Here is a 27,980-nt window from a genome sequence, read left to right as displayed (position 1 = left end):
TCTGCCCATAAATCTTCTTCCACCATGTGGCTGCACTGGAGTTCTGAGCATACTCTGGGTCAGGAGGCTGTCCAATTCACGAAGCATTCATTGCTCTATTTAACTCTTAAATTTAATTCAGCTGAAGTTTTTCTTTTACTAGGGACAAAGAAGGATTGACTCTGGGAGAACACAGGAGCGTCAAATACACAAAATGTTCTGTTTCCTAATGAGCGTAAGTGATACATGTGTTTATTATTCTTAATTTTATAATTTGATGTCTAATATGTTTTTTAGTCTGCAGATTAAATGAAAAAAGTCTGAGAGAAGAGTCACAGCACCAATGTCAGACAGGTAAGGAATAAAGAACAATTAATGCCGTAACGTCACTACTGACGTAGTTATTTCACTGAACTTTTCCGCAGCTCTTTGTGAAATCGAATCTTCTAAATCTCTGTGCATGGTGGACATACTAAAGAATTATACAATGTGGTCCTGGTAACAGAAATTATTTTTTTAGAGGATGTAACCAATAATAGACCATCACAGCATAGATTTAATTCCCAACTATAAAAATATACATATATCTTAGGAAGGAATTAAGTGGGCTGGGCACAGTGACTCATGCCTGTAATCCCAGCACTTTGGGAGGCCAAGGCAGATGGATCACCTGAGGTCAGGAGTTCGAGACCAGCCTGACCAACATGGTGAAACCCTGTCTTTACTAAAATACAAAAATTAGCCCGGCGTGGTGGCAGGTGCCTGTAATCTCAGTTACTCGCCACTTGTGAGGCCGAGGTAGGGGAATTGCTTGAACCCAGGAGGCAGAGGTTGCAGTGAACCGAGATTGTGCCATTACACTCCAGCCTGGGCAACAAGAGAGAAACTCCGTCTAAAAAATATATAAATAAATAAAAGAATTAAGTGATACATCACCATAATGCAGCTATAATTCTTCTTGCTTTCAAAATGCTTGAACAAAATGACTTTTCAACCACTGCATGCTGAGAGGAGCAATGCCTGGAGGTGGCTTGGGAAGAGCATTTAGCCCTCTCCCAGAGAGTTCACCATCTACTTCCTACATACCCCACCCCTGAAATAAATCCTAAAACAACCCAGCACCCTTGCTCAAGAAGAAGCATAATTTCAAAAAAAAAAAAGTCAATTAAACTGCTCCACACCCTCAATCCTGTAGCCAACACTAAGATGCTTAAAGAAAAATAGTAAATTGTTTTTAAAAATGTAACAGTGAAAATAGAAGGATCGTGTGTATCCGTGAATCATCCATCTTACCCCTCCTTACACACTGAAAGTTCTCCAAATACATTGCCTCCAGTCAGCCTCTCAGACAGAAAAGGTGGAAACACCGCTGTTTCCTGATGCCTCTAAATCTGCTTTGAGTTGTTACAAAAATATGCAAAACGAGGATCTGGGACTATAGAGAAATTGGAAATGAACTAGGTGAAATAATCTAATAATGAGACAGTACTACTTACTTAAAGCCATAGCTAAAGCATGACTTCTTTCCATTTTTCTATACGTTTGCTTTTTTGGTGTGGTTGCTGACCACTTTCAGAGGAGTGAGTGACCCTGAGCAACATGAAACAGGTCATCCTCCAGGGAGTCCCAGGTTACAAACAGGCAGACACTGAGTTCCCAGGGGTGGAGATAAAGCTAGGAAGTGTCTCTCCAAGGCATCTCCCACTGCAGTAGTAGATAAGAGATTATTTTCTCTTATGCTTCAATAAAATGTATTCTTGTGCTCAGAAGAGCACACGTGTGGAAAGGGGAGATGTAGAATTTTACAAACAAAAAAACAATACCGAATATTTGGCAACCAGAGACTTAGATTTTCCAAGTAGTTTCTGATTTTGGAAAGTGAGGGAGGAGGGAGTAAAAAAAAAAAACAGACCATTGTCTTCCAGGAAGAGCTTTTAAACTAAAAGTAACTGGGAGGAGTTTTTTGTGCAGCACCCCCTCCCCTTTTTTTTACTTAGGAGGGGGGGTGGGGGGCGTGTCACTAATCGAAACTAAACTAACACCCTCGTTAAGAAAAAAAAAAACTTTCAGAGTATAACTCTATAAATTACCTACAAGATAGTAAATTTTCCATTCATATTTAGCATAGAAGAAAAGCAGAAAATATCGTTTCAGATTTTAAGAAAACAAAAGACTCTACTTACTAATTACTACAGAAATTTAATGTGATAGTTTTTTTCTCAACCATCTTGTTTATATTATATATTCTTATCTTCAGAATAATTTGATTTGTATTAATATACATATATGATTTATATTATTCTGAAGATAAGTAGATTCTTTAAGAAGGCAATTTTTTATTTAGCTAACTGTACTTTCAGCCATTTGAGAGCATTTGTCACCAAACCCCGTAGCAACAAATGTAGCCAAATGTAGTGAGGTGATATAGTGTCCATTGTTTTTTTAGGGACTTTTGCTCTCAACTTTGTAATCAGTGTTGAAAGTCTTTCTTCCCCACTATGGAGATTGCATTGCAATTCAGTTTGGGATAAAGTGAATCTATTATCTGAAGATTTAGTTTTGTTACTTGGAGGCTAACCTGTTTGATTTTTATTATCTATTTATAAAGGATCTAACACTCACTTCAGAGTTGTGAATTGCAAGTCTGAATTTTGAAAAGTAGGGTACTTGGCTTTTTGGATGGTGACAGTGGGAAAGGGGTGTCGGCACACAGTCTCCTCGTCTCTCCTTACTGCTGTTAATGCAAGCCATCTGCTAGCTGTTGCATATTTCTCCTTGTGCTGAATTCCTACTGCCCGTTCTTGGATAAATCCATATGCTGGGCTTGCCCACTCACATGAGCCTGTCTGTTTCTGTAACCATAAACTATCAACTCTCAGGCTCAAATATAAAACATACTCATTTTTTTAATAAAGGAGAATTAAAGGAAAATTATCTTTTTCTTCTTGTTTGCTCTCATACTTTTATTCCCTTCATTAACTGAAACTTATCAGATGAAGTCACATAAATGTTACTGCATTTAAAAATTCTCCTAAGCTATTTTGAGTGTCTTTGAATATAGTTCCTTTACTTTAAAGCAGAGGTTAGCAAACATTTTCGGTAAAGGGCCACATAGTAAATAATTCAGGATTTGCAGAACGTCGTGTCTCTATCTCAACTATTCATCAGTGCTGTTGTAGCACAAATCCAGTCAGAGACAACATGCAAACAAATGAAACTGGCTCTAGTCCAATAAAATTTTATTTAGGATCACTAAGTTGTGAATTTCATAAAATTTTCACAAGGCACAAAATATTCTTCACCTTTTTTTCAACCATTTACACATGTAAAACCCATTCTTAGCCTACAGGCCATACAAAGCAAGCAATGGTCACATTCATCCTTGTGGGCCATAGTTTGCAAACCCTTGCTCTAAGCTACAGTGTTTGAAACTCCAGATCATTTTTCCCTTCCAATAAAAATTATACAGGCACTTGTAATCTGCATTGTCTACATAAAAACAAAACAAAAAAATCTAATCACCACCGCAATACCTGTTTCTAACAGAGAATATGGTAACTTTTTCCCTATAAATATTTATATGCTTACATCTTTTGAAAACATGTTATCATTATATGCATGTTGAAGCTTTTTGCTGAAGCTCCTTAATAAACCAATAAATCTTTCGGCTTTGCTTGAACCCTTTGAATATATTTCTCCTTTAGGTAATAAGAATCAATTCTGCATTGTGATCAATGCAGGGAACATATTACCTGCATATGGATGTCCAACTGACTTCAAAGTATCCTTGGATTAAATCCATGGGGTGCAAAACCAGAAGAGAATTAGAACTGTCCATGATGACTCCAAACAATCACATAGCTACTGTAGACCCAGTTTAAAAAGTCAGATTTAGAAAATAAATTAGAAATTAAACTTTCCGCTACCAAGGTATTATGGCAATATTTTTCTTTGCAAGCATGAGAATTGTACAATTGCCTTGTCTCAAGGTATCCATTTTCCTCTCTGAATCACTGACAGGATTATTATTTGTATCTTTGTCATTACTAAATAAATTGCACCTTTAGAAATTAGTGCTTACCTCAGTGAACTGTGCCACAAGGAAACCTATAAATAAATAGCCGAAGGTACTTATAAAAGCAGTATGAAGAGATAATTCTCTTTTCCAGATTTTAATAATGCATACAATCTTTCCCCCTAAAATATCTGATCTCATTTGTTCATATTTCCTATTATCAATGAGAGCAAAGTAGCATTCTAACCACTCAGTGGTAGGTAACTATCCCTGAGAACTTAAGACTCTCATCAAGCCAGAACCACCCTTCAACGTTAGAAGTTCCAGTCTTCCCAGCATGCAACATGTGAAGGTTACCTGTTTCTGAGCAGTACCAGCAGGGTTAGTTACAGACCAATTGCACAGGCAGAAAATAAGAACAAACGGCTTATTGAAATATTTAAAAGAAGGGAAAGAGAAAAGAGAACACTTTACTGACTGCTTTAGTCACTGGATGCCCTAAATATGCCACACTCTTTCTTATCCTGTATTTACTTTTGCTGCTTACTGAGCTAAGAATGTCTTCTCCCTGTATCCAAATGCTGAACCTCTATTGCACGCTCAGGAGTCCAAATGGACTTTGCTGATCTTTCCAAGCAGTAAAACACTCCTTCCTCGGATTTCCCACACCGCCATGCATATAGCAAATGCAAAAGTCCTTAACCTATTCCATGGTTGTAATTAATATTGTATGTATTGCACTCAAAGCTTATTTCAGACTGGAATTATTTCCTTTATATATTGGTATCCATCCATGTCATCTAGAACAGTGTCTATCAATAAATGTTGAGGGAATGGGGAAGAATGAAATTTATCAAGCAAAGGAACAAGAGGAATCTATCAGAGTTCCACCCATTACTATAGATGACACTCTGTGTAGTTTCTAATTTCCAAGTGTTCATCTGGCAAAGGACAGCCAGGATAGTTCACTGGGGGAGAAAGGAGGTAATTTCAGTAGTTAAGGCGAGATTCATATTAACAATAGCAATTATCATATTAGAAATATTAATGAAAGAACAGTAACTGTTACCATTTATTGTCTGTTTCTCTGCTACGCATTGTGTGTATTTTGCCTTTTTATCAGCATTTTTAGGCAAATGATGGATCTGTACAGAATGTATATATGCTGTAGCACTAGATAGCTTTATTCTCCCCTCCCCCATCTCGCCAGATTACTGCCCAGCTAATAGCAGCAAAGAGGTCCTATCCAAACATTCCCCTGATAAGAGAGTTTTCGTTCTGTGCAAGTTTTTCACTCTATTCAGCCTGACACTAGTTTGTCAGGAAGATGAGAGTACAGCACTATGTCTAATTGTTAGAACAGAATTCATTTCAAATTACTCATCCTCCACAAGTACATTAGGGAGAAAAAAGACAAAAAGCTACGCAGAAAGAGGAAGAAGTACAGTTATCAATGATGATTCATTTCAGTATGATACTGAGCACTGGCTTATCTTTTGCTCTTCTGTAAATTGCATTTGTGAAAGCCCAAGAATCTTGTTACATTTGAGTTAAGTTATATAAGCATATCTTATACAAGTTAATGAGAATGACATGAAAGGAAAATAAATCTCTTTTTCAATGACAATGGTGATAAATATGTCAGCAGATTTAATATTTTAAATGATTAAATAATGTTTTCATTTGAAAATAATGTTCAAGTTTTAGTTAGCTTTAACAAGGTCATTGAAGAATCTTATACTGTATCATATCTAGTATTAAATTATAAAATAACCCTGGATCACATATTGGTATAAAAAATTACATGTGGAAAACACATTTTTAGTGATATTCTCACATTCTCTCATAATAACCTGTTATGCATTACAAAAACATAAACTCCAACAAAAGTACCTTTGATGAATGTAAAAATTGAGAATATCTGAAATGTACACTCCATTTTTCATAACTCAAATTTAGTATATCTCCCCTAAAAATGTTGTTGTCCAGAATTTTTGTTTTAAAAATATATTTTAGGTTAATCTATTTATGATTTGATGTGAAGCCAAGTGAATAATTATATATATGAAAAGTATAAAATAATTATAAATAAATTTGGAAATTTGTTCACAATTCATTAGCTTCAGCACATTTATCATTGTACAATTTAATTCCAACAACTGTTACATTTAAACCATTTTGTCCAGTTAATCTCTATTTTAAAAGTACAATCGGCCGGGCATGGTGGCTCACGCCTGTAATCCCAGCACTTTGGATGGCCGAAGTGGGTGGATCACATGAAGTCAGGAGTTCGAGACCAGCGCGACCAACATGTGAAACCTCATCTCTACTAAGAATACAACCATTAGCTGGGTGTGGTGGTGGGTGACTGTAATCCCAGCTACCTGGGAGGCTGAGGCAGGAGAATCACTTGAACCCAGGAGGCAGAGGTTGCAGTGAGCCGAGATTGTGCCACTGCACTCCAGCCTGGGCCACAGAGCGAGACTCCATCTCAAAATCAATACATGAATAAATAAATAAATGCATAAAAAATAAGGCCTGTATAGCCAGCTGTTGCTATTTTATAATATAATGCATTTAATGTATATTAACACCCCTAATGAGAGCAGATGGCAGTTACCCCTTTTAACATTTTTAAAGCATTAATTATTTCAGTTTAATTTCTGCTGTGTTGAACACTGGGCATTTTAAAAAGTGACATATTCAAGTTCAGAATGAATATTTGCAGCAAGATCATAAGTGAAATTCTGCTGTCATTTTAATTAACTCATTTGGGATGCATCTAAATTCATCATTATTGATGGCTGTTTTTATAAAAATTCTCTAACAATGCTGTACCTTAAAAAATGAGAAGTGACATAGCATACTATTTAGTAATCATAGAGCTGAAGTACTTTTGACTATATTTTAAAAATGAAGTTGTCCACGTGCCTTAATTAAACTACTAGGTACACATGAAATCTGAGACAGTTATTAGCTGTTTACTTTATTATGATAAAAGACCAATTTCTTTTTCTCAACTCTTGTTTTGATAGAATATCTATCAGTAATTTTAAAAATTGATTTAATGGTTTGCAGAAACTCTTTTAAACATATTTATAACCAAACAGATATTTAACCACCATCATTATTTTAATTCCAGGAAGATATAAAAGTGAATGACTAGCATGTATTAAAAATAAAGTCTTAAGAATTGTTTTAAATTGAGAAACCCTGTTTTATCTAAATCATTTCAGAGAAATCAATGCTTGTAAACTACTCTGTAAGATGTCTGTAGAGGATTATCTAATGCTCAAAATGGCCAATTTGAATTCATTTATTTATTCTAGATATACATATATATTTATTCAATACATATGTATATTTATTCAATATATATGTATATTGAATATATATAGAACTACAGTGGCCCAGGCGTAGCCCAAGGCACTGGAGATACAATGGTGAATAAAACCTGTAACATTCCTGCCATCATGTAACTTGAATTTTGGGGAGAGATGAACACAAAACAGATTCACACATAAATCAATAACATATTCAGATGATAGTGCTTTGACAATTTCAAAATCAGGATATGAGAGATAGAAAGTCTTAGAGGAATGATTGGTTGTAATTTTTTTGAAGATCTTACACATCTCACAAATATTAATACAAATTTAGCATCTCTTTACAATCTATGAAGAGTCTTTGTAGCAAAACATGAAAATTAAGTAGATGAAGACAAGTTGAAAAGAAAGTTATTTATTTCTTTAGAGAAAATGTTGATGTCTTCTGAAAATAGAGAATGTTGAAGGTTTTAAGAGGAAAAAAAAGATTAAATTTTTTTTGAACCTTTACTTGGTCCTTTAATTATGTTGAACAATATCTGAATCCTCAGAACTTCTTGCTTTTTAAAATAATTTAATGAATAACAATAGTCATTCTGCAATTAGAACATCATGTGTTCCAGAATCTTTGTTAAGCTATGTATAAAGGTTGTCTCATTAATTCTTATAATACATTCGTAAGTTAGATATTGTCTCCATTGTATAGAGGATAAATCAAAATTATAAGCAGTTAAGTCACTTTGTCAAAATCACACTGCTTGCAAATATTTGGCAGACCTGAGATTTAAATGTCCCCTCATGCCTGATTCGAAATATTATGCTGCACCATCAACCTTGTGCTATTTTATTAGTCCTAATTTTTTTTTACTAATGACTGAGTAAACATTTAATTTTTAAAAGCACTTTTTTTTTTTACCACTGCTAGAAAAACTAAAATATTTGAACTCCAACCTAAAATTCATACATGCTAAAATCAAGCTAGGGAGATTATTGTAAAACTCAAACAAAAGTATACAAAAAGAAAAAGAATAAAATCTCTCAAGGAAGTAAAAGGTTAAAAAGAAGAAGAAGAAAACAAAAACACTAGTGAAAAAGCATTAATACTGGAAGAAGACAGGTCCAAGGAACAAATTCAGATCTTCAAATGATCGTACCTCTGAGACACAGAAGTGAGCAAGCATTGAAGAAATGAACAACAAAGACAAGAAATGGCAATATAATCATAATCAATTTAATATTTATTTAATATAGAATCCATTACTTGTGCATTGAGTACTAATGATAAATAAAATAATACATTATGTGTATATATATATATATATGCATATATACACACAGATATAAACATATATGTACACATACACACAAATACAAATGATTAAAAATATCATTCTGCCTGGCTTCATACTGTAGGAAGCATATGCTGTCCATGTGTCAGGCAAGTGACAGGCCACAATGACAATTCAAGTGGGAACTTGATGAAGTGTCAAGTTCTGTATAAGAAAAAGGTAATGCGGCCTCCAGCCAAGGTTCCTTACGTGCTTTCAGCCTATAACTTTTATATTGTACACTGTATACTTTGTCAAAAAGACAGCACAGTATACCAGAAAATGCACTTAACTGAGAGTAAACAGATCAGACTTGTAGTGTTATACCTGCCCTCACGTAGCTAAAGGTACGTGAATAGCTTACTTGATTGTAATATATAAAATGAGAAGGTTAGACTAGGTAATCTTGAGAATGTATGAAAATGTCATGATTAAAATCTATATTTGCATGTGTGTCTCCGTGTGTGCATGCATCTTCAATTCATTGTTTTCTTAAAAAGTGAAAAAAAAGTCAGATGTGAAACGCAAACCAATTTTTCTTCCAATGTGGAGAAATAAGCTCCTGAACAGAATTATACTTAGTGAATGCACTTGGTTATAATTCTATAGCACCTTGTAAGAGGATTTCATTTAAATCATGATGAAAGCTTATGAGGAATGTTGAAGAAATTAAATGAATATAGACCAGAAACTCCTGAAAAAGCTTATTAAGAGGCTAGGGTGCTGAAGGAAATAGGAATATAATTGAAGAACTCTTAATGTACATTTTATGAGCACATTTGTTCCTGCAGAGGCTCATAAAGCAGAAAAGTAGCCAACACACTTTCTTTATTTCTGCAAAATGGAAAGGATCCCGATACACATTCGTCTATTACTATCTAATTTAATGACTACTGTGGCAAATGTCATAGAAACAATTTAAAAGGATCAAGTGGAGCATATTTCACATTTTGATTAAGGCAAATACAAAGTATTTGAGAAAATGCATCTTTTTTATTTGAAAATGCTATTTCTATATTTCTAGCACAAGACAATCAGGTCACATGACCACTCCCAAATGTATCTTTTACAATTTCAAGATTTGAGGGAAATGTTGAACATTTAATGATAATACTCATTAAATGAAATATGCACTTTCAATGTATGCAATGTTAATTTAACCTTAGCTTAGAAAAATGTGGCTTTTTTTGAAAAGTATTTTACTTTATATCTGTATATAAGGACATAGCCAAGACTGGGTAACTTATAAAGGATAGAGGTTTAATTGACTCACAGTTCCACAGTGCTGGGGAGGCCTTGGGAAACTTACAATCATACCAGAAAGGGAAGCAAACATATTCTTCTTCACAGGGTGGAACTCACTATCACAAGAACAGAAGAGGGGAAAGCAACCCCATAATTCAATTATCTCCACCTGCTTCCTCCCATGATACTTGGGGATTATGGGAACTATAATTCAAGATGAGATTTGGGTGGAGACACAGCCAAACCATATCAATATCATGAGGCAGGCACAGTGGCTCACACCTGTAATCCAAGCTCTTTGGGAGGGCAAGGTGAGATGATTGCCTGAGACCAGGAGTTTGAGAACAGCCTGGTTAACATAAGGAGACCCTATCTCTACCAAAAATAAAAATAAATCAATAAAAAGTAAGAAAATTACACAGTAACTCCTCACTTAACATCATCAATAGATCCTTGGAAACTGCAACTTTATGCCAAACAATGTTTAATGAAACCGATATTCTCATAGGCTAATTGATATAAATGAAGTTCTTAGGGCATATTTTTGGTCACAAAGACATCACCAAACTTCTAAGTAGAGACCAAGGCACTTCTAATATTAAACAATGAAATAAATGTGCGCTCTCTCTATATATATTTAAGAAAGATTAATCAAAACAAGATAAGTATTTACCTGCTCATTCCAGCTCAGGGTTGAGGCTGGCCACAGCCCTTCACACCAGCTTAGGACCTCAGGTGGGATCTTTCCTGTTGGGACACCCTCCCATCACAGGGCAACTCACACTCACCCTCACCCACCCTCACCCACACTCCCAGCGACCATGTACACATGGCAGTGAGCCTAACAAGCACATCTTTGGGAAGTGGAAGGAATTGGGAGAAAACCTACACAGATGTGGAGACAACATGTGGACTCCACACAAGGGGCCCAGCCTAGAAGTGATTGTTTTTTCTTTTCTCATCAACATCATAATAAATGACACTGAATGAAAGAGTATTATTTGAGGACCTACTGCATAATTTGAAATATTAATATAATATTCCTATAGTTCTCACCAGAGCAAATGGAAGGATATTTCCTATTTGTATTCTTGAAGTTAAAAGACAAGGGAAATATTTATTTCTTTAAATTTATTTAATCATAGAGCACGGAGATAAAATACAGAAAAAAACTTCTTGTAAGAAGAGGCCTTTTTACAACAGTCTATTAAAAAGACTTTATGATTCCCAACACTAATGAAAGTTGTCATGTAAAAACAAAGAAACAGAAAGGAAACAGAAACTCAAATGATCAATAAACAGCTTAACTTGCATGTACATAAATTTTACTAAATCAAATATAAATATAAGTCATGAAGAGATTTACTGACATTGGCAAAAAAAACATTTTAAGCAAAAGAAGAACTTTAGGTTTACAAGAGATATTGCTAATACTTTTATTCTATGTATTCCTTATCAAATTGATTATAGAAACTGTATACTAATTTATATTCATAACAACTTATGACGACCTCAGGAAAGAAGCAGCAAAATTAAGAGTTTCTGACTCATTTCTTTCAGCCCAGTCTTCAAAAAAATTGCCTTAAGGTAATTTGGCTATTTGTTCCACAAGAAATTTACAATGTGAGAGCGAACATGACTAAATAAAGATCTAACTGGAGTGGCATTTATCCTTCTATTCAAATTAAAAATAAATGCCCAGATGGTTATGAATTTTCCAGATAAGCAGTATTGGTTCCATTTGTATCCCTTTTACTGATGTCTCTCATCTAAGAAGAGCTCACAGGGCAAGTGTTAACAAAAGAGACACCTGAGTGAACTTCACCTGGGAGAACTCCCTTTCCTAAATAAACCCATGAACCTAAAAGGCATCAACTGGGGTAGGCTGAATAATGGCCTCTCAAAAATGTCCACATTCTCATCTATGGAATCTGAGAGCATGTTACCCAATATGGCAGAAGGAATTTTGCAGGTCTAGTTAGATTACGAATCTTCAGATGGGGATATTATCTTGGATTTTCTGGATAGGAATGGCGTAATCACAAGTCTTTATAACAGGCAAGCAGGGGGTTAAGAGTCAGAAAAGAAGATATGAAGATGGAAGCAGAGACAGAAGAGATGGAGGCCCACCAGCCAAAGGATGCGTGCAGATTCTAGAAGCTGGAAAAGGCAAGGAACAGGTTCTCTTTCAGGGCCCCCAAAAGTAAGCTCACTGACCCATTTTGGACTCTGAACTCAGAACTATGAGATAATAAAGGTGGTTTGTTTTAAGCCATTAAGTTTGTGGTAGTAGGTCACAGCAGCAATAAAAAGCTGATACAACTATGTGGCCAATAAACCAAAAGTGGATAATTTGGATCTTGACCCCTCAGACCCATGTTTACATTTAGTCTGTACCTAAAACATCTCTGCATGATGATCCATGCCATCAAAGAGCGCTAAATGTTAATAGGTAAATGATAAACAAAATAGTTATTTTAATTTCATGATTAAAATAACAAGTGCCTATTAATTATATCTGTGATTAGAGCCACTTAGCATATCACGTCATGAAAACAGCTGGGAAACAAACTGTCTTAAAAGTCTCCTTTGAATTTTGGGAAAGCCTGTCATAGTGTTTTTTAATTATTTGTCTCTGTTGGCTTTCAAAAATTAGTAGGGTCACATGTGAATTTTTTTATCCATAAAATCTTAGTGAAAGGTTTATTTTTAAATACAATATACAAATTAGCAATTGTTAAGCACTGTTTGTTACACTCAGCCACTGCCTTACTTACATTGAAGCACAGGTAGAACAGACAGACATAAATCTTGTGGTAACAAAGATAATTAAGCAAAGCATGTATTGTTGAAGATTTAAACAAACAAATAAACAAAATAAAAATATCGGCTGCATATTAGTATGTTAGTTCCTGAACTGAACACAAAAATGAACAAATGTTTTTTGTTTTTTGTTAATATACTTTAAGTTCTGGGATGCATGTGCAGAACATGCAGGTTTGTTACATAGGTATACATGTGCCATGGTGGTTTGCTGCACCCATAAAACCATCATATACATTAGGTATTTCTCCTAATGCTATCCCTCTCCCAGCCCCCTACCACCCGACAGGGCCCCGTGTATGATATTCCCCTCTCTCATTGTCCAACTCCCACTTATGAATGATAAAATGCAGTGTTTGGTTTTCTGTTCCTGTGTTACTTTGCTGAGAATGATGGTTTCCAGCTTCATCCACGTCCCTGCAAAAGACATGAACTCTTTGTTTTTTATGGCTGCATAGTACTCCATAGAGTATATGTCCCACATTTTCTTTATCCAGTGATTATCCATCATTGATGGGCATTTGGGTTGGTTCCAAGCCTTTGCTATTGTGAATAGTGCTGCAATAAACATATGTGTACATGTAGCTTTGTGGTAGAATGATTTATTTATTTATTTATTTTTGGAGATGGAGTCTCACACTGTCACCTGGGCTGGAGTGAAATGGGGCAATCTTGGTTCACTGCAACCTCCGCCTCCTGGGTTCAAGTGATTCTCTTTCCTCAGCCTCCTGAGTAGCTGGGGTTACAGGCACCTGCCACCCCGCCTGGCTAATTTTTTGTATTTTTAGTAGAGATGGGTTTTCACTATGTTGGCCAGGCTGGTCTTGAACTCCTGACCTCATGATCCACCCACCTCAGCCTCCCAAAGTGGATACATTCCATCAATAACTAGTTTATTGAGTGTTTTTAGCATGAAGAGGTGTTGAATTTTATTGAAGGCCTTTTCTGCATCTATTGATATAATCATGTGCGTTTTGTCATTGGTTCTGTTTATGTGATGGATTACGTTTATTGATTTGCATATGTTGAACCAGCCTTGCATCCCAGAGATGAAGCCGACTTGATCATGGTGGATAAGCTTTTCAATGTGCTGCTGGATTTGGTTTGCCAGTATTTTAATGAGGATTTTCACATTGATGTTCATCAGGGACATTGGCCTGAAATTTTCTTTTTTTGTTACATCTCTGCCAGGTATTGGTATCAGGATGATGCCAGCCTCATAAAATGAGTTAGGGAGGAGTCCCTCTTTTTCTATTGTTTGGAATAGTTTTAGAAGGAATGGCACCAGCTCCTCTTTGTACCTCTGGTAGAATCTGGCTGTGAATCCAACGGGTCCTGGGCATTTTTGGCTGGTAGGCTATTAATCACTGCCTCAATTTCAGAACTTGGTATTGGTGTATTCAGGGATTCGACTTCTTCCTGGTTTAGTCTTGGGAGAGTATATGTGTCCAGGAATGTATCCATTTCTTCTAGATTTTCTAGTTTATTTGTGAGGAGGTGTTTATAGTATTCTCTGATGGTAGTTTGTATTTCTGTGGGATCAGTGGAGATATCCCCTTTATCATTTTTTCTTGTGTCTATTTGATTCTTCTCTCTTTTCTTCTTTATTAGCCTGGCCAGTGGTCTATCTAATTTGTTAATCTTTAAAAAAAAAAAAAAACGGCTCCTAGATTCATTAATTTTTTGAAAGGTTTTCATGTCTCTATCTCCTTCAGTTCTGCTCTGATCTCAGTTATTTCTTGTCTTCTGCTAGCTTTTGAATGTGTTTGCTCTTGCTTCTCTAGTTCTTTTAATTGTGATGTTAGGGTGTCGATTTTAGATCTTTCTCACTTTCTCCTGTGGACATTTATTGCTATAAATTTCCCTCTAAACACTCCTTTAGCTGTGACCCAGAGATTCTGGTACATGTGTCTTTGTTCTCATTGGTTTCAAAGAACTTATTTATTTCTTCCTTAATTTTGTTATTTACCCAGTAGTAATTCAGGAGCAGGTTGTTCAGTTTCCATGTAGTTGTGTGGTTTTCAGTGAATTTCTTAATCCTGAGTTCTAATTAGATTGCACTGTGGTCTGAGAGACTGTTTGTTATGATTTCTGTTGTTTTGCATTTGCTGAGGAGTATTTTACTTCCAATTATGTGGTCAATTTTAGAATAAGTGCTATGTGGTGCTGAGAAGAATGTATATTCTGTTTATTTGGGGTGGGAAGTTCTGTAGATGTCTGTTAGTTCTGCTTGGTTCAATGCTGATTTCCAGTCCTGAATACCCTTGTTAATTTTCTGTCTCGTTGATCTGTCTAATATTGACAGTGGGGTGTTAAAGTCTCTCACTATTATTGTGTGGGAGTCTAAGTCTCTTTGTATGTCTCTAAGAACTTGCTTTATGAATCTGGGTGCTCCTATAATAGGGGCATATATATTATGACAGTTAGCTCTTCTTGTTGCATTGATCCCTTGATCATTATGTAATGCCTTTGACTCTTTTGATCTTTGTTGGTTTAAAATCTCTTTTAGCAGAGACTAGGACTGCAACTCCTGCTTTTTTTTTTTTTTTTTTACTTTCCATTTGCTTGGTAAATCTTCCTCCATCCTTTTATTTTGAGCCCATGTTTGTCTTTGCATGTGAGATGGGTCTCCTGAACACAGCACACTGATGGGTCTTGACTCTTTATCCAATTCACCAGTCTGTGTCTTCTAATTGGGGCTTTTAGCCCATTTACATTTAAGGTTAATATTGTTATGTGTGAATTTGATCCTGTCATTATGATGCTAGCTGGTTATTTTGCCCATTAGTTGATGCAGTTTCTTCTTAGTATCAATAGTCTTTACATTTTGGTATGTTTTTACAGTGGCTAGTACTGGTTTTTCCTTTCCATACTTAGTGCTTCCTTCAGGAGTTCTTATAAGGCAGGCCTGGTGGTGACAAAATGCCTCAGCATTTGCTTGTCTGTAAAGGATTTTATTTCTCTTTCACTTATGAAGCTTAGTTTGTCTGGATATGAAATTATGGGTTGAAATTTTTTTCTTTAAGAACGTTGAATGCTGGCCCCACTCTCTTCTGGCTTGTAAGGTTTCTGCAGAGACATCCACTGTTAGTCTGATGGGCTTCCCTTTGTGGGGAACCCAACCTTTCTCTCTGGATGCCCTTAACATTTTTTCCCTCATTTCAACCTCGGTGAATCTGACAATTATGTGTCTTGGGATTGCTCTTCTCGAGGAGTATCTTTCTGGTGTTCTCAGAATTTCCTGAATTTGAATGTTGGCCTGTCTTGCTAGGTTGGGGAAGTTCTTCTGGATAATATCCTGAAGTGTGTTTTCCAACTTGGTTCCATTCTCTCTATCACTTTCAGGTACATTAATCAATCATAGGTTTGTTCTTTTCACATAGTCCTGCATTTCTTGGACGCTTTGTTCGTTCCTTTTCATTCCTTTTTCTCTAATCTTGTCTTCGTGCTTTATTTCATTAAGCTGATCTTCAATCTGTGATATCCTTTCTTCTGCTTGATCAATTCAGCTATCAATACTTGTTTATGCCTCACAAATTTCTCTTGCTGTGTTTCAGCTCCATCAGGTCATTTATGTTCTTCTCTAAACTGGTTACTCTAGTTAGCAGTTCCTGTTACCTTTTATCAAGGTTCTTAGCTTCCTTGCATTGGGTTTGAACATGCTCCTTTAGCTCAGAGGAGCTTGTTATTACCCACCTGCTGAAGCCTACTTCTGTCAATTCATCAAACTCATTCTCTGTCCAATTTTGTTCCCTTGCTGGTGAGGAGTTGTGATACTTTGGAGGAGAAGAGGCATTCTGGTTTTGAAATTTTCAGCATTTTTACACTGGTATTTCCTCATCTTTGTGGATTTATCTACCTTTGGTCTTTAACGTTGGTGACCTTCGGATGGGGTTTTTGCGTGGTTGTCATTTTGTTAATGCTGATGCTATTGCTTTCTATTTGCTAGTTTTCCTTCTGACAGTCAAGCCCTTCTGCTGCAGGTCTGCTGGCGTTTGCTGGAGGTCCACTCCAGACGCTGTTTGCTTGTGTATCACCAGCAGAGGCTGCAGAACAGCAAAGATTGCCGCCTGCTCCTTCCTCTGGAAGCTTTGTCCTAGAGGGGCAGCTGCCAGATGCCAGCTGGAGCTCTTCTTGTATGAGATGTCTGTTGACCCCTGCAGGGAGGTGTCTCCCAGTCAGGAGGCATGGGGATCAGGGACCCACTTGAGGAGGCAATCTGTCCCTTAGCAGAGCTCGAGCACTGTGTTGGGAGATCTGTTACTCTCTTCAGAGCCATCAGGCAGGAATATTTAAGTCTGCTGAAGCTGAGCCTGTAGCCACCCCCACCCCCAAGTGCTCTGTCCCAAGGAGATGGGAGTTTTATCTGTAAGTCCCTAACTGGGGCTGCTGCCTTTCTTTCAAACATGCCCTGCCCAGAGAGAAGGAATCTAGAGAGGTAGTCTGGCTACAGTGGCTTTGCTGAGCTGAGGTGGGCTCTGCCCAGTTCAAACTTCCCAGTGGCTTTGTTTACACTGTGAGGGGAAAACCGCCTACTCAAGCCTCAGTAATGCTGGATGCTCCTCCCCTCACCAAGCTCGAGCTTCCCAGGTGGACTTCAGGCTGCTATGCTGGCAGCGAGAATTTCAAACCAGTGGATCTTAGCTTGCTGGGCTCCATTGGGGTGGGATCCACTGAGCTAGACCGCTTGGCTCCCTGGCTTCAGCCCCCTTTCCCGGGAAATGAACGATTCTGTCTTGCTGGTGTTCCAGGCACCACTGGGGTTCAAAAAAAACTCCTGCAGCTAGCTTGGTGTCTGCCCAAATGGCTGCCCAGTTTTGTGCTTAAAACCCGGCGCCCTGGTGGTATAAGCACTCGAGGGAATCTCCTGGTTTGCAGGTTGCGAAGATAGTGGGAAAAGCATTGTATCTGGGCTGGATTGCACCGTTCCTCACTCACGGCTTCCCTTGGCTAGGGGAGAGAGTTCCCCAACAACTTGCACTTCCCGGGTAAGGCAACACCCCACCCTGCTTCTGCTTGACCTCTGTGGGCTGCACCCACTGTCTAACCAATCCCAATGAGATGAGCCGGGTACCTCTGTTGGAAATACAGAAGTCACCCACCTTCTGCGTTGGTCTTGCTGGGAACTGCAGACCAGAGCTGTTCCCATTTGGCCATCTTGCCTGGGAATCCTGAACAAATGTTTTTTAATTGGTGTTCACATGATAGTAGTGGTAGCCCCTGAACAATAAAACAGGACATTTATTAGAGGCACCAATTGCTGGAGTTATTCCAAGGAAGGCTGATGCAGCAGGTAGAATGCAGAAACTGTAGGAACCATTATCATTACAAAGTGTGGCATAAGAGGAACCACTCCTGCCATAGACTTTTCCCTGACCTAACCAGAAGGGACCTCTCCTGCTTCAGAAGCCCCATCCCAGTGGTCTGTGCGACTCCTAGAACACACTGATGATGTAGGTAGCAATAAGAGGATAAGAGGTTTTGTCTCTTATCTGCCTTCTTCCAATTGTAGGTTCTTAGAGAACAGTGCTTTTGTCTAATGGAAGTTAAATATTCTGCAGGTTAAGAAGCTGCAAATGCATTTGGATTTTTTTTTTGTTTTTCTTTTGGTCTGTGTCAGTTTCTTCAATATCTGTTTTCATCATTCACATTTATCATTATAAACTGTAACAAATGTATCTAGTTCTTGTCAGAAGAAAGAATGATTGTGAAAGATTTAATTATATGTATTAAACCCACAACAAAGAATAGTTTTCTTGAACTTTGTGACTTTTTTGTCTAAATCTAAGAATCAACAAGAATAAATCCTCCTACTTTTTAGCAATTTGGCCTGTGCAAATGATACATCCTTCCACAGAATTATAATTGCTAAATAGTTCAGATTACATGAATTATAATTTTTTCTTTGATTCATTTATAAACTCAGTGAAATTATATTATCAATATTATTTTATAGATTTAACTTACATTTTAGAAATATTCTAGATATTTTATTTATCTTCTTAGCTCTAGTAGTATCAAATTAGTTCTGGAAAGATTCATTCTTTTTGGATGCTGTTTTGTTTGACCAAATATATATTTATTCTTTAAAAAAAACCCACACAATTGAAGTAAAATTTGAAAGTATAACTGTGCGATATTTAAAGAGGAGCAATGAAAACACCATAGTAGGCTTGCATTAAATAGGCAATCAGCTAATAAATCCATATATGCTAATAGGGATTGTTAACCTTGAAAAATACTCCCAAACTGCATGTTTTCCCATTTCACAGGGATGCCACATTCTTATTTACAGGGATTAACTAGACTGATTTGTTCTGCTTTCAACACAAGCAGAAAATGTCAGGTTTTCAATTCAACAGAGCACAAATAAATATCAGTTTGCTTGTGTATGGTTGTGTGTGCGTGTGCACACACACGCATACACACACCCATATCCAGAGTCAATGGGAGGATTATTATTTTTTTCTAGATGAACTCTGGAAAACAGCCTCAGAATGACTGATTTCTAATGCTAATTGCTCTTCTGCAGATATCATACTCTTCCTGGTCCAGACAGTTATGACAGAAGAGGTGCTACTTCCATAATCAATTTTGGCATGAGAGATGCTGTGCTAGTCGATGATGTGGAAAAATATGGATCAGATATTTCATCCATAATTGATTACAAACCTAATGTACTATTCCAAAAACCACAATTCTAGCCAGAGCCCATTCCTATTAAACTATTTTTCCTCTTGCTATTTTGCTTTTTATAGTGTATTTCCATGAATTTCTAAAGTTGGACGATTAAACGAAGACAAAGATCTCTTACAGTAATTAGAGCAAATGAATGCTCTAGAGTCCACTCATTTCCTTGAAATATCAAATTCCATAAAATGCACACCGGTATTTCATTCTGCATTTGAGGATTTTGAACATTAAATAGAAGATCAAGTTTCACACTGAACAACGTAAGTGATTATTTTCCCTTTACAAATATGAATACATTAACCTTTGGAGAGCAGTAGATGAGTGAATTATTGCTTTAAAGGTGAAAAATAACAAAGAGTTAAATTAATATGTTTAAGGTTTATATTATATATATCATGTAATATTTAACACTACTTATTAATACTTTGTAATCATAACCTAAAAATATTTTTTCTATTACATAAAACATAAAATGTCCCTAATACTTCCAAGCAACCTAAAACTATGTTCCTATGCATAGTAGCCTGCTGTTCTCACTTTTCATAACCAAAGGTGGTCAAACCCTTACAAACAACGGACTGTGTGGCAGAAACAGTAAAATTATTCCAAAAATACTTATTGAAAGAACCAGTGGTTAACTGATTAAATGAATACTACCTAAATTTACCTAGTGGCTAAGTATATACTTTTGCATTTTTCCAAGGAGCTGGTGGGTTTTGTTTATTCAACAAATATTTATTACATATGCCCTACTATTAATGCAATCTGCTAGGGACTGGGAATTAAAGAGTTATCCAAATACACTCATTAATTTGGAGGCTTATAAGGAATTCAGATCAGGACTCTCACAATTCCACCATTACAGAATATAATGTGGAAGAATGAGACTGTTCTGGAAATGAGGCTTTCTGGAGGACAGAACAACTAAACTGATACCTGAATGATGAGCAACTAATAGCCAGTTGAAGAAAACACTTGTTAGTGGAAGAGAATCAACTCTCCCTGGGGAAATAGCATATGCAAATATCTGAAGTGGGGAGAGAGAGACAGAGAGAGAGGTGGGGGGAGTGATGGAGATGAGAGAAAGATACATCTGTTAGGTGGAAATAAAAGTATATTAGCTTGGCTAGAATACAGAGTAGACAGGGAATAGTCAAGATACATAACTCAGACATCAACATGAACTAGATCTTCACAGGCACGTGAGGCATATTGACAAATTCAGAGTTCTTTCTATTGTCAGTGAAGACCAATTGAACATTTTCTATCAGAGGGTGATTAGAGCAATTAGATTTGTACCCTAGCAGTGAAACAAAGGGAATAGAAATAAATTTAGCCCAGATAGTACTAAAATTTCTGCTGAAATCCGGTGCTATCTGATGGCCCTTCAACCAGTTACATGGTTGGCAACTCTGTGAAGAAAAGTCATGACGATAGTTATGTGTAATTAAGACATTAGGGCCTCATGTTATAGCATTCCTGTCACTGTTTATTCCCATAAAAATAAAGCACAAATAAATAAACAAAGCCTCCCAGCCTTCTTTCATTCTTAGCTATACTCTTCATCTTTTCTCTCTAATAAGCTATACTCTTTTCATAATTTTAACTTAAAAACAATGCTTTGAGAATTATATTTTATCGAAAGAATATTCAGAAAGCAACTAGCATTTAATATGAAAACCTACATTTTCCACAACAAATGCAATAAGGAAATAGGGATGATAAGATGGACCCTTAAAATGTTATATATTTACAGGTTTGAAGACATTTATGTATAGAAGTGTGTGCATGTGTATTTATCCACATATCAACCTGACTATTCTATCTATCTAATCTTCTAGGCCAGGCCTACAGGAATTTATTGCTTCAAGAACTCAAAATACACATAATTTTACTGTGGAGATTATAAGGATTGGCAATGTAAAATATTAGGCTTTAATTTTATATATTCTCATGGGCTTATTATTATGGTAATTACTAACATAATAGTAGATAGAACTTGTTTCTAATAACATTTTTGCTTTTGACAAAAAATGGCCTATCTTCAATTTTAAGTATATTTTAGGTCTCTTTGGGGAATAATCAGCTGCTCTCGTGTACGTGTGTGTGTGTGTGTGTGTGTGTGTGTGTGTGTGTGTGTATAAATTCATAAGAAGGAAGAACTGACAGAAGAAAATTGGAGCGAAAGTATCTGAATATGTTATAGTAGTGACAGCCTCTATCAAAGCAAGATTTAAGAGCAGTAAAACAGCTCCTAGTTTGTCCTACTATTATTGATACTACTCAAATGTATAATCAAGGACATTTTGTAACAGGGTATATGACTTTGGCATTGCTAGTTTGCTGTTTCCATTAATATTTTTAAAGGCTCTTGGATGATGATATGGTATGTTTAAAAAACTACAAATAGAAGATATATCAACAGCTTCAAGTATCACAGCTACTGGGTAGACTACAATAGTGAATACCAACTCTCGAACAACCTTGTCAAATAAACCTTATGAAATGCAGCAGGAATTCACATTTCTATCGGACTATGTCTGCCTCTCCTCCATTTATTTTCTCCTATTTCTGTTTCTGCCTGTCGACTCATTTATGCTTCATAATTTCCAAAAGGACTTGAAGTACTTTACAGAAATACATTTAGTTCAATAAGATAAAGTGTAAATAGAAGAAAATTGACAAGGAGCGGCAGGTGTTTTTTGTTCCAATGGCATCAGCAAACTGATGGTATGAGTCTGAATGTTTGAGTACAGTACATCTGACAAAAGCCTTCTGATCCAATCACGAATTTAAGAAATTAGTCTTCCCCTTGAGAATTGTGTGTTTCAAAGATAAAGTAATAAAATCTAGGCCACAAATATCAAATTTCCTGACTTTTATTTTACTATTCCACTATTAGCAATTATATACATTTCAAACCTTTATTTTCAAAAGGTGACATTGATATTCTTCACCTCTAAAATCAACAACTTAGAAAAATTGTTCTCAGTTTTCCAACCAGATGGCATTGCCACTGTCTTCTTAATGAATATAAAAAGGTACAATGAAGCAGAGTAAAATTGTAAATGTAAACAAAGGGGAAATTTATCGTCCTTGTTATCCTCCTCAGTAAGTATATGTCAATAACAAATATATTTTCTGATGCCTAAAAAAACTCAAAGATTTTCATGATGTTAACTAGAGACATTACTGGATTTAGTTCTGACCTATTTATGAAAACAAAATAAAATATATATCTTCCCTTTTTCAAAATGTAGAATCAATGATTACACTAAGAAAAAAATAATTTATCTTCTTATTACTTCCAACTCTCCTCAATCACATGCCTTCAATGCCTTAGAATAGGCTATTTAACACATTAAATGCTGCCCTCTTATTACATGTACAGAAATGTGTCAGGCAGTATGTGTGATGTAAAGACGCATGTAAAGATCAGCAAAAAGGAATAGCATAAGATGATATTTAGGGAGATCCTCTAAAAGATTATATGAGGTGACCAAATGGATGGTACAGAGAATAATTACTGCTGGAAGAGAAAGAAGGCTTGGAATTTGAGTAAAGATCTTAGCTAGGTTCAGAAAAAGAGGGAAAGAAGAAAACACCAAAAAAAAAAAAAAAAAAAGCCTGGAGGAAAATATGATGTAGATTTGACAACCATTGGGAAAATCATATGAAAATTTTATATAGAGAAGAAAAGTTGGGAAAGTGTTAAAATTATGTAAAGGATGAAATAAATATCTGAAAGATAATTTGGATTTCAGAGACAAACTGTAAAGGCAGAAAATATTCAGGAAAAGACTTTCCACAAATGTTGTAAAGAATGTATTCAAATAACCAACACTCACAGTGAAAATATTAGCTTCCTCTACAAGTTTCCTTTATGTGATTCAGTGGCCTTTATTGTCTGGCATTTTTTTTTTTGGAATTTTTTACAAAATATTAAAACTTTGCATTGCATACTAAACCACCCTTTTGCTCCTAAAATCATTTATTTTGTAAATATGTGTAAGAAAATGACAGCGATAATTTAGTGAGATGGGAGGATGAATTAATTTCCACTGAGTCACCGTCATTCTTCTGATTAATCAGTGTTAACTGTATAGCTGGACAGCCAATTATCTTCAGTGTCTCCATAGTCTAGTTCCTAGATGCCAAACAACTGTGACCATGTCATAGCTTGCCTTACATAAACATAAAACAACATGTTATCGAATGTCTTTTGTGTGGTAGGCTAAATGCATTACCTACAAAACTCATTCAAATCTCACAAAACCCTTTGAAGTAGTTTATTATTGATACCTTCATTTTATAAGAGTAAAGCTAGACCTCAGAGAAGTTAAGTGAATTGTCTAAGTTCACTTAACAGGGAACGGTGGATCCCTGGTTCCCATCTAAACCAAGTTCCCACTCAACAAGGATGTTATTATAGAGTTATTCTGCTTCAACAGTACTCCAGGCACTAAGTTTAAAAAAAGAGAGAGAGGATTTTTTTTTCTTGATTAAAACCATCCTTCCTTCCAAAATATCTATTTCAGAATGTAAACAGTGAAGCATAATTTAATTTTCTAAGTTGTTCAACAACCACTGGGAAATAAATTAAAATAATAAATTAAAATGTTAACTATTCGAATTCACATCATAAATACAAAGACGTGTATAATAAAACTATCAAAAGTAGTCTTACTTAGTTATGAAAAGATGCCTTTCATGCGTATAGTTTATAAAAGTATTTGCATTTTAATTGAGTAACAATTATAGAAAACATTTTCACGTGATCAGAGAGAAAACTCTTCATGAAAATCCATTGACCATAGTAGGACACCATTAATTTCTAGCAGCTCCTTAGCTTTTTATCAGGTTGATCTAAAGTCTCAAGTGTCAGACAGCCCTCTGAAGCACTTCAATTCTGGTAATAACAGGTTGTTTCCTCTGGAGTAACACCTTATTAGTCAATCTGGTTTTCAGTATTGTTAATGTAGGCATTTTCATATCACAAAGGTGTTACCTCTTATTGCTATCAAACTGAGAAGTGTAATGATGGCTTTTTCCCTAGAAAATCAAAGGTACATTATTTTGTCTCTATTTCCCCCCTTTAATCTGTCTTTTGCATATGGTATTTTGAAAATTCCATCAAATAATTTTTATAGAAATTCCCCTCAGTATTGCAACAGATAGTATTTCAAAACCAAGGATCTAATTAAATGGTCCTAGTGATTTGTAATCTCTCACTGGGGAAATTATGTCCCTGTTACATGCACATTTAAATGATTTTGTAGATACTGCTATAAAGACATAGCACATAAGCAAAGCCTGTCATTTACTCTGCAATCTAACCTAAGGATATAAACTCTGAGAAAATAAGTCCTAAGTCCACTGTCTAATTTTTCAAAAGAGATGCACAGACAGCCCCTTAAATGAACTTCAGCTTTGGATTTTGTCTAACTTGTCAATCAGAAAAACAGTTCTGCCCCTACTCAATCATTTTACTAAAAATATGCATAGAGATCAGCATCAGATGGAAAGAAAAAATAACTGTGGCTAAAGATACGTTTGTCCACAGTGGTCTGATGAGGTCAGAATCACATAGCTTCTCTTATTTATAACTAACAGTCTATGTCGCCTCCAGGCACTTCCCAATGAAAATCCTTGCTCCTGGTAACACACTTCAAAGTCAAGCTGCTGGAATGTGCAACTGAAGGAGCAATAAAATATAAATTTATTTAAATGCACAGAGTAAGCAGCAGGTTATCACTGAACACTCTCTACAAAACATTTCAGTTTGTTTTGCTTTTTTTTGAAACACCTAAATGTTAACGGATAATTGATAGTTTCAATTTTTAGTAGAAACGTAAGGCAATTTTTTTTGCTAAAAATATGTTTGAACTCTATGCTTATTTAACATATAGGATGACATATTCTCATAGTTGCAGAATTTCAGTCCTGACTTTTTCTACTATGTCTCTATTGTTTGTTTTACTTTTGTTTTCTAGGTCACATCTTCTTAGGAAGTTATAAACAACTGTCAAAAGTATGCACAATCAAAATCGAGAATCAAATCTTAGTATCAGTGTAACCCATATTTTGCTCAGTTACCATCTTGTCAATTGCTTTTCAGTGAATTTTGCATGAAAGTTTGTTCACTAAACTGATAAAGTAATGACATCAAAGGAATATTTTTCAAAAACAGGTTTTGGCTACATTGACTGTTTCATGAGTGAATCCTCTCATACAAATCTAAGTTACTATATGAAAATATTTTTGGTGATACATTTTAAGCTGCTAGAAACAGCAATGTAGTGAGATCTAGGACTAAATTAATGCAATCAAATCAAGTCAAGTCTATAAGATGACATTACAAATTCCAAAACAATATCAATGCAAATCCAGAGGGACAGTGTTTGGGCTAGCCAGTTCCCTATAAAATAGTATTAGAATATAAATTACTTTCAAAAATTGGAAAAGCGATCAGAAATAAATTTGATGCTACTCAATTTAGATAAATGTTGAGAGGAAAAATAATCACTATGAGAATCCTAAGGGTAAATAAATAGAATGATATGTAGCTTATCACTAAAGAGGTCTGAAGTTAATTCACAGTCTTATATAGGATTTTAAATCCTTTCAACTCACCTTGCTTTTACTCTTGGTCATTTTAGAGAAAAAAATTACACTGTCAAAAATGCATCTATTCACATCAGGCCTAACTCAGAGAAGCAAAAGTGTGTTGTCTAATAGAATCAGTTTTGAAACAGCTATCAAATATACATGACTTAATTTTGTCTATAAATCTTTAAAACGTCGTATAAGGGGAAGTTCCATCATGGACTATATTTAAACTTGTTTTTCAGGTTAAAAAGTAGTCATTTACCTCATGTCACTCAATCCTCTATTTTTTGCAATGTAAGAATATCAATCTGGGGTCATAAAAATGGTCACATTCTAAATCTGAAATAATTTTCTGCCTCTTAATTTACTTGCTGTTCGGTCGAATAACAAGAAACTGTCTATATGAAACTTTTTAGCTTCACAAAACAGCAGTTTTATATGGTTCAACATAATATATCAGCTCCCAAAAATCTTGATCAGAATCTTCCTTAGAGATTCAAGTTTGGAAACAAAAAGAGAGGAAAGGAAGATTTTCTTTACTTTTTTTTTTTTTTTTTTTCCAGTTGCTACATGGCATTTACCATTTGTCCCCAGAGGATGTTTGCCACAGTGGACTCTACTGCTTTCTAAACAGTGAAAGATACCATCAACATTGCTGCTGAAGAATTGGATTCCTTGAAAAAGATACATTGAAGCCCTAACGCCTAGCACATGTGAATGTGACTTTATTTGGAAACAGGGTCTTTGCAGATGTAATCAAGTTGAGGTCATACTGGACTAGAGGCCCCTGATCCAATGTGTGTTGTTATTATAAGAAGAGGAAGCAGAGACAGACACAGAGACACACACAGCAGAAAGCCATGTGGAAATGGAGGCAGAGCCTGGAGTGCTTTATTCACAAGCTAAGGAACTGCCAAGAATTGCTGGCGAACACTAGAAGCTGGAAGAGAAACATAGATTCTCTCTCTGAGTCCCCAAGAAATAATTAATCCTGATGAAACCTTAAGTGTAGTCTTTGCTCTCAAAAACTGTGGGAGAATACATGTCTGTTATTTTAAGCTGACAAATTTGTGTCAATTTGTCCTGGTAGTCCGAGGGAACTAAGGATTCCTTTATGGGAGGTTCCCAACATTTCCCTTTTGCAATACTGCCTCTCACCCACCTAAAGCTGCAAGAACAGGGCAGCACCATCACATGATTATGTCAAATTGGATTTTCTGGAGCCCTCAGTCTATGGAAGCCATTCCACACTTCATCAGGTAAACGATGCTCTTCTCTTCATGTTTTATTATGGCATGAGCACCAAAGAAATACTGCCCCAAAGGTCTCACAGTGCGTCAGCGAAATGAACTCTTCCATGTTTGTTCTTTCATTTTTCCTTGCAGTTCACTCTCTCCTGAGAAATGGGAGGAGCTGGTGGTTGAGCTGAGCAATAGTCACCCTATCATCGGCAGAACTTGCCCTTCCAAGTCTATCTGTGTTTCTCTTGCTCACAAACCAGCATTTATTTCACACAAAAAGATCATGAGAATAAAAGAGTCCAGGGATGAGTCTGAGAGCATGGTGGGGGTGTAGATAAAGAGTTGTCTTCCAGAAATAGGTGTACATCTGAATCCTGCAGTAAATACAGCATAAGCTCACATTATAAATAAACCATCCCTACCAAGATCTGCTAAACTTTTTGTTCATAAATTGTCTTAAGTTCAAGATCTGCTGGGTATCAATGTAGAACTAGCAGAAAATTCAGGCATTTGTTAGGCGGATGTTGGATATACAAAAATGGGAGAAGAGACCAGGCATTGTGGCTCACTCCTGTAATCCCAGCATGCTGGAAGTCCGAGGTGGGTGGATCACTTGAGGTCAGGAGTGCAAGACCAGCCTGGCCAACAATGGTGAAACTCCATCTCTAATAAAAATACAAAAATTAGCCAAGTATGTTGGCATGCACCTGTAGTCCCAGCT

General features: G+C 36.0%; 1 long non-coding RNA gene across 1 annotated transcript; it reads left to right on the top strand.

Moving 5' to 3' along the window:
* The first annotated feature begins 17 nt into the window (after nucleotides 1–17).
* Nucleotides 18–27,277, top strand: LOC134736536 (uncharacterized). The gene is made up of 3 exons (XR_010120630.1): nucleotides 18–58; nucleotides 143–214; nucleotides 26,582–27,277. It is a non-coding gene; the product is annotated as an uncharacterized lncRNA (long non-coding RNA).
* Nucleotides 27,278–27,980: the final 703 nt, after the last annotated feature.

Source organism: Symphalangus syndactylus, chromosome 4, assembly GCF_028878055.3.
Source record: "Symphalangus syndactylus isolate Jambi chromosome 4, NHGRI_mSymSyn1-v2.1_pri, whole genome shotgun sequence".
Classification (NCBI taxonomy): Eukaryota; Metazoa; Chordata; class Mammalia; order Primates; family Hylobatidae; genus Symphalangus; species Symphalangus syndactylus.
The sequence above is the reverse complement of the archived record's forward strand: the minus strand, read 5'-3'. Positions and strand labels throughout refer to the sequence as shown.